At 41.9% G+C, this 12,041-nt stretch overlaps 1 protein-coding gene across 1 annotated transcript in view; it reads left to right on the top strand.

Moving 5' to 3' along the window:
* LOC138651761 (circularly permutated Ras protein 1-like) overlaps positions 1-12,041 on the top strand; it is a 65,203-nt gene that overhangs the window by 47,788 nt on the left and 5,374 nt on the right. The window lies entirely within an intron of this gene.

Genomic DNA, 12,041 nt, shown 5'->3' with positions numbered 1-12,041 from the left:
ACATATTTGGTATTTCTGCATATAGAACAACCTGATCTATAAAACTGTCAAATTATTTATCCCCTTCAGTGAACATCGTAGAAAAAAAAAACTAGGGTTTTTCATCAAATTGCCACAGCAAAAAATGGAATAAAATGCAATCAAAAGGACGAATGTAAATAAAATTAGTATAGCTGAAAACGCCATCTTGTCCCGCAAAAAACAACCCACCATACAGCTCCATGAGTGGATAAATAAAAAAAACTATAGCTCTCAGAATATAGCAATGTAAAAACAATTTTTTTTTCTGGAAAATAGTTTTTATTGTGCAAAACATAAAAAAATATATAAATGTGGTATTGCTGTAATCGTACTGATCCAAAGAATTAAGGAATAAAGTGGTCTTGTCAATTTTACCAGATACAGAACGGCATAAAAAAACAATAAACATTTCCTGAATTGCTTTTTTTGTTTATTGATCTCCATTGCGTAACAAATTATGTAGTCCATGTCTTCCTATTAGCCCTTTAAAAAAATTAAAAACGTTGGGCTAAAACAACATTTTAAAAGAAAAAAAATTACATTTTTCATTTCTGCAGCCCAATGTTAAACAATTCTGTGAATCATGTGGTGTTTAAAATGCTCACTACAACCAAAGACTAATTCTTCAAGAGGCGTACTTGCCAAAATGGGGTCACATGTGAGTGGTTTCTGCTGTTTTGGCATGTCAGGGGCTCTTCAAATGCAACATGGTGCCTGCAGTCTATTCCAGCAAATCTGTGCTCAAACTTAAATCGCGCTCTTCCCTACCGAGCCCTGCCATGTGCCCAAACAGTTGTTTCCCCCCACATAAGGGACATCGGTGTACTCAGGAGAAGTTTTACTACAAAATATATAGTTCATGTTCTGCTGCTACCCTTGTGAAAATGAACCATTTGGGGCTAAAGCAACATTTTTGTGGGAAAAATTAGATTTTTTTATTTTCACAGTTTAATTTCATAAAATTCTGTGAAGCACCTGGGGGTTCAAGGTGCTCAATACACTTCTAGATAAAATCGTTGAGTAGTGTAGTTTCCAAAATGGGGTCACTTGTGGGGGAGTTTCCACTGTTTAGCAGAAAAAAAAAGAGCATGAACTGCACATCCAGAAAATTCTACATTGATCTAATGCAACTTGTTAAAAATATACATTACTGAACATGAGGTTCTTTCTTTAACATTCTGATCAGACTGTATGAAGCTCACTTCCACGTCACGGTGAACTTCTCAGTTCTAGCTTTTGTTGCCTTAAATGGGTACTCAGTCTTGCTGCATGTGTGTTGTGAGGCAGCGGGCCGCTTGTCGTGCTAGTACAATGTCACTTGCGACGATGGTTAGTGCACGATGCCGCTCCTTTAAAGCAATAAATATTTGGACCCACTGAGAGGTTCACCGTGATGTAGTAGTGGGCTTCATACAGTCTGATTAGAATGTTAAACTAAGACCTCGTGTTCAGTAATGTATATTTTTGCCGAGGGGCATTAGATCAATGTACGATTTATTTTATGTGCGGTCCATGCTTTTTTCAGCGGTTTCCCCTATTTAGGCACATCAGTGGCTCTGTAAGCATGACATGGCATCCACTATCTATTCCAGCCAATTTTGAGTCTCAAAAGTCAAACGGTGCTCCTTCCCTTTCACTCCCTGCCACCTGTTCAGATAGTAGTTTTCAACCACATGTCGGGTATTGGCATAGTCAAGAGAAATTGCACAACAAATTTCAGGGTCCACTTTCCCCTGTTACCCTTGTACAAATGCAAAATATGGGGCTAAAGCAACATTTTTGCGGGAAAAAGTTACATTTTCATTTTTTCCCTTCCACATTTCTTTAATTCCTGTGAAGCACCTGAAGGGTTAACAAACTCCTTGAGTGTGCTTTGGAGCAGTTTGAGGGATGTAGTTTTTAAAATCATGTCAGTTTGGGGTATTTTCTGTCGCATAGCACCCTCAATGTCACTTCAAATGTGATGTGGTCCCTAAAAAAATGATTTTGTAAATTTTTTTAGAAAATAAAAAATTGCCGAAAAACTTTTAACCTTTCTAACTTCCTAACAAAAAAAAAGGTTTCAAAAATTATGCAGATATAAAGTAGACATGTGGGAAATGTTACGGTATTTATTAACTATTTTGTGGGACACAACTCTGATTTAAGGGCATAAGAATTAATAGTTTGAAAATTGCTAAATTTTTGCCAAATTTCCAATGTTTTCTCAAATAAGCGCAAGTCGTATCAAACAAACTTTACTATTAGTATCATAAAGTACAATATATCACGAAAAAACAATCTCAGAATCCCTGGGATCCGTTGAAAAGTTCCAGAGTTATCACATAAAGTGTCAATGGTCAGATTTCAAAAATTTTCCCCATGGTCATTAAGGTCAAAAGTGGCAGTCGCTAAGGGGTTAAAAAGGTTCTGCAGTCAAATCTATAATAATGGTAGCATTAACCACAATGCTTCTGACTAATGCAGTCCAATTTGAGATGTTTGCACCTATGAAATTCAGGTCAAATAAATCAGTAGAGGGTATAGTATAAGAAAGTAACATCATGGTGTGAAGGAACAAATTATGAAAGATTCTCCATTTTGTGCTTTGACTCCATTTTGTTTTTGGTTAAAGATAAATTCTGTTATTTACTTAGGTAGAAGGTTACAGCTGCTATGAACTAACTGTCCTGTTTCTCACGAAGATAATATTTTGTTATTCAGCTAGTCTATGGTTCATAATTGGTATAAAGACCTTGAGTATTCTAACTCAAGTGAGCCAGATAAGAGACTCGTGGGGGTATCGCTATACAAGACTGAGGCATCTGTTAATATGTTTTTCTATGCCAAAAAGACACGACCATATCTGTAGTTCCCATTTTTCCTGTATCCTCATGGGTTAAGTTTTTCCTGTATTCTTATAGGTTAAGAACTGTGAACGTGTTCTTATGCTGATTGGTTGAAGTATAATTTCTATGACTATGAAAAGTCAGACAATAAACGGGGGCCCAGAGATCTGCTCGATCCCCCACACAGAGGCACGAGTCTCCGTCTGGTCATTTTCAGTTGCCGGCAACGCCCTGTAGATTAATCTGGAAATCACTGAGTCAACCGTGAAGGATCACTTTAGATCCTCCCTCAACAGCTTGGCGCCCAACGTGGGGCCCCAACCAGGAACGCCTCTGCCCCCCGGAGGACAACCAGACAAAGGACCCTCGGAGCGGACACGGGCACTGGAAAATTGGGACTGATCATCCCCCACAACAACCACGGTAAGTTGGCAGTTATACTGTCCAGACTGACCGTTTGGTGTGGTTTTCCTGTGTTTGTTGCTGCAAAGAGGATCTGAGGTTTGTCCCCGATGGTGGGTGATTTTTGGGTGGAATCATATAGAGGTGTAGTTCCGTTGGGAGCCCAGTGCTCGAACCGTACCTCATAAGGGACGGACACCCCGGATTGACCAGTGATGTAATTCTCTTTATAGTCAAAATATCCTGAATTCCTGATCATTGTTAGAATCAGGCGCGGTGAGGTGATCGAAGATTGGGTAGGATATGTAACTCAGGAATATATAGAAGTATACACTATATATATATCCAGAGGTATTCGGAGGGAAGTTTAAGACTCCCTCCTCCTTTCACTGAGTACCGCGTTTTTGGGTTGTCCCAGTGGGGGACAGGTAAACCTAGTGGAATAGACTATATACGGCCGCTCTGGTACTATGCACGACAAAGTAAGGATATTTAGCTCTAAAGGAGAATCATGTTTCCATGGAAGTAAGAGAAGACTTTGAATTTGTGTGTTGAATCTGATACTGTTAGCCCAAAGATGAGGAAAATATTCTCAATGATTGGTTTTTCTAAGGTGTTCTGGCATATGAATTGTGCGATGAAGGTTTTGTAGAAATGAATTAAGTCTGAGAACTGCTGCATTCTGTTTCTGTGTATAGATTTCCAAAATATCCGATGGGAGGGGTCAAACAGCTGCGCTATTGCTTTCTTTTGTGTTGAGGAATGCTGTGATGTTCTTATCAGTTCTGTGTTTCTGGTATGGAGGGGGCGAGTCGCTGCGTCCTCTCTGAATTTTCTATCCTTGTGTTGTGTAGTATGTGCAATAGTACAATGTTGTATTGAATTAGAAAGAAATATCGTAAGTTCAAGTTGGAATTTGAAAGTGAAAGAATTGTGCCTATTTTAGAAGAAAACATGTAAGAGATTGTTTGGTTATCAGTGTAAGTAATTAAAAGATTGGTAAAAGATTTATCTGCTTCAAGTTGAGTGGTTGATATATAGCAAATTAAGGATTAACAGAGAAAGTGAATTCGGATTTGTTTTTGTTACGTTGAAAAAGGAAAGTTGTCTATTACTATGACAAAAACTGGATGTTTGTGGTGCAGGAAGGAACTGAAAAAGTGATTGAGGGTAATGTGTTAGAAAGACAAACAATTAAAAATGATAATCTGAAACAGGGGGGCTCCCTGCTAGATGATAAGGTCCCTCCCCAGGAAATTAAGCCTTTTCTCCCGACTGTAAGCCCTATGCCCCTCAACCCCAAAGCTCCAATATATCCTGGGTTGCCAAAACTATGATCCTGCCGGGTGGATTTGTGATGTGTGCAGAGTTACTAATTCTCAGTGGAGAGACGTCTGTTACAATTGTGGAGCGAGGAGACCCGGGGTCGTAGCCCCCACCTTTCCCTTGCTAAACGCTGACGGCACTTATTATCAGCCACCGCCAGCACCAGTCCCTGCTATGCTTAGTATTGCTGGTGGTTATGAGTATCCACCCCCTCCTACTTTAGTCACCCGATTCAGAAATACCCCCCATGGTTTTCTATAGACAAATAGCAGCGAATCGAGAGATTTATTCCACTCCCCGGAAAGATCTGTTACACTTACTCCATGTGAAGGCTGGAGAGGGGTATTTTCCAATTATTGAGAGTGGCATAATGTATAATGTGAACGGGGAACCTATGAGAGTGATGTTGATTTCTGTAATGCTTTGAAGGTTTGGGCACAAGATAGATTAGCGGACCAAGCTACCCCCCTCACAGATGTCACACAGGACAAGGGGGAGACTGCCGAGAAGTTCTATGGGCGTCTTATGGTAGTACTTAAAGATTTGGGGTTTTCACTGTATAATAAAGCTTATTCACACCTTTTTGTGGCAACTTTGATGTCCGGCCTTAAATCTGAATTGAAAGAGGCAATAATGTCAGTTAAATAAATAGGGCAGCACACTGCAGCGCCAAAACATGCAAACTTGAAAAAACGAAATTTGAACTGCATTACTGCACTAGAAATATGAAAAATGAGAGCTTTTAGCGCACAAAAATGGCCAATTTTATGTGTACCTCGTAGCCACGTTAAGGCATCTCTCTTATACGAGGTCCTACGCTTGACCTACCTCACTGAGAATAAACGTCTCCATCTGAATGGGTACATGTAATAACCTCTTCTTGGACTCAAATTCTCTCTCTATGTGGAGGGGTATTGGACCTACTATAATTAAAACACCTGAAGCTAGGAGGCGGGGAGTGCACGATCAGAAGGCTAGAGAATACATTTCAAAAACCTGACCTGCACATCCAAGCATAGACTGAGTGTGAACAGGTGCTGAACCCAGAGTCGCCAACTCGTATATAGTTAAATAAATAGGGCAGCACACTGCAGCGCCAAAACATGCAAACTTGAAAAAACGAAATTTGAACTGCATTACTGCACTAGAAATATGAAAAATGAGAGCTTTTAGCGCACAAAACTGGCCAATTTTATGTGTACCTCGTAGCCACGTTAAGGCATCTCTCTTATACGAGGTCCTACGCTTGACCTACCTCACTGAGAATAAACGTCTCCATCTGAATGGGTACATGTAAAAACCTCTTCTTGGACTCAAATTCTCTCTCTATGTGGAGGGGTATTGGACCTACTATAATTAAAACACCTGAAGCTAGGAGGCGGGGAGTGCACGATCAGAAGGCTAGAGAATACATTTCAAAAACCTGACCTGCACATCCAAGCATAGACTGAGTGTGAACAGGTGCTGAACCCAGAGTCGCCAACTCGTATATAGTTAAATAAATAGGGCAGCACACTGCAGCGCCAAAACATGCAAACTTGAAAAAACGAAATTTGAACTGCATTACTGCACTAGAAATATGAAAAATGAGAGCTTTTAGCGCACAAAAATGGCCAATTTTATGTGTACCTCGTAACCACGTTAAGGCATCTCTCTTATACGAGGTCCTACGCTTGACCTACCTCACTGAGAATAAACGTCTCCATCTGAATGGGTACATGTAAAAACCTCTTCTTGGACTCAAATTCTCTCTCTATGTGGAGGGGTATTGGACCTACTATAATTAAAACACCTGAAGCTAGGAGGCGGGGAGTGCACGATCAGAAGGCTAGAGAATACATTTCAAAAACCTGACCTGCACATCCAAGCATAGACTGAGTGTGAACAGGTGCTGAACCCAGAGTCGCCAACTCGTATATAGTTAAATAAATAGGGCAGCACACTGCAGCGCCAAAACATGCAAACTTGAAAAAACGAAATTTGAACTGCATTACTGCACTAGAAATATGAAAAATGAGAGCTTTTAGCGCACAAAAATGGCCAATTTTATGTGTACCTCGTAGCCACGTTAAGGCATCTCTCTTATACGAGGTCCTACGCTTGACCTACCTCACTGAGAATAAACGTCTCCATCTGAATGGGTACATGTAAAAACCTCTTCTTGGACTCAAATTCTCTCTCTATGTGGAGGGGTATTGGACCTACTATAATTAAAACACCTGAAGCTAGGAGGCGGGGAGTGCACGATCAGAAGGCTAGAGAATACATTTCAAAAACCTGACCTGCACATCCAAGCATAGACTGAGTGTGAACAGGTGCTGAACCCAGAGTCGCCAACTCGTATATAGTTAAATAAATAGGGCAGCACACTACAGCGCCAAAACATGCAAACTTGAAAAAACGAAATTTGAACTGCATTACTGCACTAGAAATATGAAAAATGAGAGCTTTTAGCGCACAAAAATGGCCAATTTTATGTGTACCTCGTAGCCACGTTAAGGCATCTCTCTTATACGAGGTCCTACGCTTGACCTACCTCACTGAGAATAAACGTCTCCATCTGAATGGGTACATGTAAAAACCTCTTCTTGGACTCAAATTCTCTCTCTATGTGGAGGGGTATTGGACCTACTATAATTAAAACACCTGAAGCTAGGAGGCGGGGAGTGCACGATCAGAAGGCTAGAGAATACATTTCAAAAACCTGACCTGCACATCCAAGCATAGACTGAGTGTGAACAGGTGCTGAACCCAGAGTCGCCAACTCGTATATAGTTAAATAAATAGGGCAGCACACTGCAGCGCCAAAACATGCAAACTTGAAAAAACGAAATTTGAACTGCATTACTGCACTAGAAATATGAAAAATGAGAGCTTTTAGCGCACAAAAATGGCCAATTTTATGTGTACCTCGTAGCCACGTTAAGGCATCTCTCTTATACGAGGTCCTACGCTTGACCTACCTCACTGAGAATAAACGTCTCCATCTGAATGGGTACATGTGAAACCTCTTCTTGGACTCAAATTCTCTCTTTCTGTGGAGGGGTATTGGACCTACTATAATTAAAACACCTGTGGCTAGGAGGCGGGGAGTGCACGATCAGAAGGCTAGAGAATACATTTCAAAAACCTGACCTGCACATCCAAGCATAGACTGGATATTTTTGAAATATAAAAAAAAATAATGTCAGTTAGACCTGACATCGAGAATTCCACTCCGAACGATGCACTAAAAGTAATTAAAAGTTTTCAGAAGAACTTAACCCGCTCTGTATCAGCAGTAAAATTAGAGGTTAAATCAAGCAGCTGCGCTCTCTAGCCCCCAGCTCAGTACAAGGACGCAGCTGGTTCCTTATCAGTGGCCCAAGCAAAAGGCTCCAGCTCCAGCCCCCCTCCCTTACACAAATCCAGTCTCATACTTCAATATCTATTTTTACCCTGTGTCTGGAAATCTCCCTCGCTATGTTAATTCTCAGACCCAGAGCTTGTTTTAATTAGAGTAGATGGCAGACCTAATAAATATACCCTCACAAAACCCATCCCTGTGGGACCTTTCCCTGAAGTTACTGCTCAGTTCGTAATCTCTCCCTCATGTCCGGTAAATTTACTGGGGACAGATTTTATTATCACAGTTCCGCTCCAGAATATAATTTTCAAGCTGATGGTCAAATGGTATTTACGTTATATAACCCCTATGCAGATGAACATAATGAGATGTATATCTTACATGCCCTTCCCACGGTTATGATGGCCCTGATAGGCCCAGATCCACCCCCAATAATGCCTGTAAAACCAGTAAAAGTGTTTCTCAAACCTGGTGCCCCTTTTCCCAAAGTCCATCAGTACCCTTTGAAACATGATCAGGAGCGGGGCCTCAAGGGGCAAATACAAACGTTACTCGATAATGGTGCCCTGGTACCCTGTGTTTCCCCATGTAACACGCCCTTGTTTCCCGTTAAGAAAAAGACCCCACCCGGCCATCCCCCTGCCGGTACACAGACCTACGGGCAGTTAATGCAGCTACTGTTCTAGAAACTCCAGTGGTGCCTAATCCACATACTCTTGTCCCAGATATCTCAGGATGCTGCTTGGTTCACAGTCATCGACCTCGCCAATGCCTTCTTCAGCATTCCATTACACCCAGATTGCCAGTTTCTGTTTGCATTCACTTATCAGGGACGACAATTGATGTGGACAGTTATGTCACAAGGGGCCCAAAACAGTCCCAATCAGTTTGCAAAAAATACGGGCCAATGTCTTTTACCCTGGCAGTTAGAATATCCTTATGTCACGTTGCTTCAGTATGTGGGTAACCTTTTGTTGTGTACACAGACAGAGCAGGAAGCCATTGTTGCCACTGTTAGTTTTCGCAAGTATCTGGCAGATCTGAACTGTCAGGTTTCGGCCTCGAAACTTCGGTTCTGCCTTGGTCAAGTGATATTTTTGGGTCACTGTCTCCTTCAGGGTGCCAGACACCTCACAGAAGAAAGAAAAATAGCCGTCAGCTACAAAGGATGAGACTGAGCTCCAGCGTTTTCTTGGACTATGTACTTATTGTTGTTAGTGGATACCGGACGCATCCCGCATAATGCTACCTCTCTACAAGGCCCTGAAAGACTGTTCAAGATATGGTGATGATTTTGGCAGATTCCACACAGGATACGCTGTTACTACGGAAGATACTGTAGTGTACGGAGCTGCACTCCCTCCCTCACTGTCAGCACAAGAAGCAGAACTTCAGGATCTGTCTACTGCATGTGTTCTGGCCAAAGACAGGCGGGCTAATAAATACACGGACTCACAATATGCATTTGGTATTGCTCATGATTTCGGAGCCCTATGGGCCAATCGAGGATTTGTTACTACCGCCGGGACTCCAGTGAAGAATGCTGAAGCTGTTAAAACCCTCATGGACTCAATCAAATTACCTACCCAGGTGGCCATTATCAAAGTTAAGGCACACGATCCTAGGAACAGTCCACAGACTGTCGGTAACGCCTGTGCGGATATGCAAGCAAAAGCTGCTGCTCTCCTACCCATTGAACAGCCCATACCAGCTATGGTGACCACACGCTCTCAGCGTAAACAGTTACAAGAAACACTGACTCTACAGGAACCTGATGATCTATGCCAGACTGAGGTTTTCTGCCGGACCCCGCGAGACCGCTTAATGACGATGCAGAGAATGTCCCCAAAGGAAGAAATGAAACAGTGGAAGCTGATGGAGCACGTATGGACAATGGTCTCTGGAAAAAGGACCAACTTGTGTGTCTCCCTAAGCGGATGTACTCTGCTATTGCCACGTGGGCGCATGGGCCCACACATCGAGGTATCTGTCAGACCTGCAATCCCGGTCAACTTCAACGTGTACCCCCAAAGCATCTTGCTAAGCCAGACTATCCTTTCCAAAGGCTCCAGGTGGACCACATCACGTTGCCTAAGTCTGAAGGTATGAATATTGTCTGGTGGTTGTCGATATGTTCTCCAATTGGCCAGAAGCATTCCCCGTTACCAACGTGACTGCAAAGACCACAGCAAAGAAACTGGTGATGGAAGTTATATGCAGATATGGTGTTCCAGAAGTTGCTGAAAGTGACCAAGACCCGGACTTTCCTTCTCATGTGTATCAGGAGGTTCTGACAATGCTTGGATCCACTGTAGCCCTCCATACTCCGTACCATCCACAATCTAGTGGGAAAGTTAAGAGGCTGAACGGCACACTGAAGGGACAATTGACCAAATTGATGCAGGAGACTACGGCTCCATGGCCAGGGCTCTTATATATTCGTACTACCCCTATTGCAAAACATGGCCTGTCCCCATATGAGATATTGTTTGGTGCTAGGTTCTCAGTTGTAAATTTTCAGTCTCAGTAGTTGTCAGAAGAAACTGACCATGCTGTTCAATATGTTATTCAGTTTAGTAGAAATGTTGCTAACACCCATGTTTTAGTTTCTTCTTCCCTTACAGATTCAGCAGAAACCGATATTGGTCACAATTTGAAGCCTGGTGGTTTTATGGTCGTGAAAAGCTATGTCAGAAAACACGGACTAGAACCCTTGTATGATGGTCCCTACCAAGTCCTCCTCATTATTCCTATGTCAGTAAAGCTGGAAGCTAGGCCGACGTGGATCCACGTATCGCAGTGCAAGCTGGTCAAACAGACTAGTGGCAAATAAGGGGACATGATGTTTTGGTTTTTCGTATTTCCATATAATAATATTGATAACCGAATGGGACAGCCTAAATTCCACAACATCCTTGAATAATAAGTTTGTACAATATCATGAAAGATTAATAGTACAGATGGGTATAGCCAATAAAATTGTCAGTTCTATTTTCATTTACCCTATGATTACACAAATGTGGGATAAATTGCTTAGGGCCACAGATTATCCAGATGATCAAATTTGGGGATATATTGGATATACTTAATACCACTGCCTGTGTTATGAATCTGTTGAAGGGTTTAAAGCCCACTGATTGCTCAGATTATGTCCCACTAATTCATCAAGCACCTAAACTAAAGGTCCCAGGGGGGATAACCGTATTAGCTGATAATTATACCTGCTATAATACCCACGACACTACAGGTACACCAGTAGGGGTCTTCGAGACAGGTTTCTGCAAAGAGAACAGTTCCCTGGATACTGACTTGCTAGCTAATCATACACAGTATATGTACGACATTTATTGGTTATGTGGAGATGGTAAGCTCCGTCCTAGGTTGCCTAATGCCTGGACAGGTCAATGCACCCTTGTTAAACTAGCTATGCAGTTCAAGATTTAACTTTGGGATCCAGAGACACCTGATGAATATACCAGAAAGAGGAGAAGTCTTGATCAGCTCCACATGAGTTATGAAGAAAATCCATTGGTATATGTCGATGGCATTGGAGTGCCAAGGGGGGTGCCTGACCAATTTAAAGCCCAGAACCAGATCTATGCTAGCTTTGCTTCTATAATCCCACAGGTGCAGATTAATAAAAATGTTGATTGGATCAATTACATATATTACAGTGAACAAAGGTTTGTCAATTTTACCTGTGATGCTTTCCAAGGTATAGTTGAGGAATTGAGCCCTAACACTAGAATGACCCCCCAAAACCGACTAGCCCTTGATATGATCTTAGCTGAGAAAGGAGGAGTCTGTGGGATGGTGGGAGAGGAATGTTGTACCTATATCCCTCAGAACTCTGGGGTAAATGGAAAGACCATGATAGCCCTTAAAAAGATAAATGGGTTAGCAGCAGAATTAAAAACTAATGTTGGAGTAGACACATCTTTCTTTTCCGGCTGGTTGGGTGGGCTCAAAGGATTCTTTCAACAAGCTTGTCTAGTACTGATTGCTCTCCTTGTAGTTGGATCGATAATCCTCTGTTGTGTTATTCCCCTGTATAAAAAGGTTATCACTGAGGCAACTCCGACTGGTACCTTCCTCAACCAAGAAGTAGACTCACCAGA

The sequence above is a fragment of the Ranitomeya imitator genome, chromosome 10 (assembly GCF_032444005.1).
Source record: "Ranitomeya imitator isolate aRanImi1 chromosome 10, aRanImi1.pri, whole genome shotgun sequence".
Classification (NCBI taxonomy): Eukaryota; Metazoa; Chordata; class Amphibia; order Anura; family Dendrobatidae; genus Ranitomeya; species Ranitomeya imitator.
This window is presented reverse-complemented; position numbering and strand designations above follow the sequence as displayed.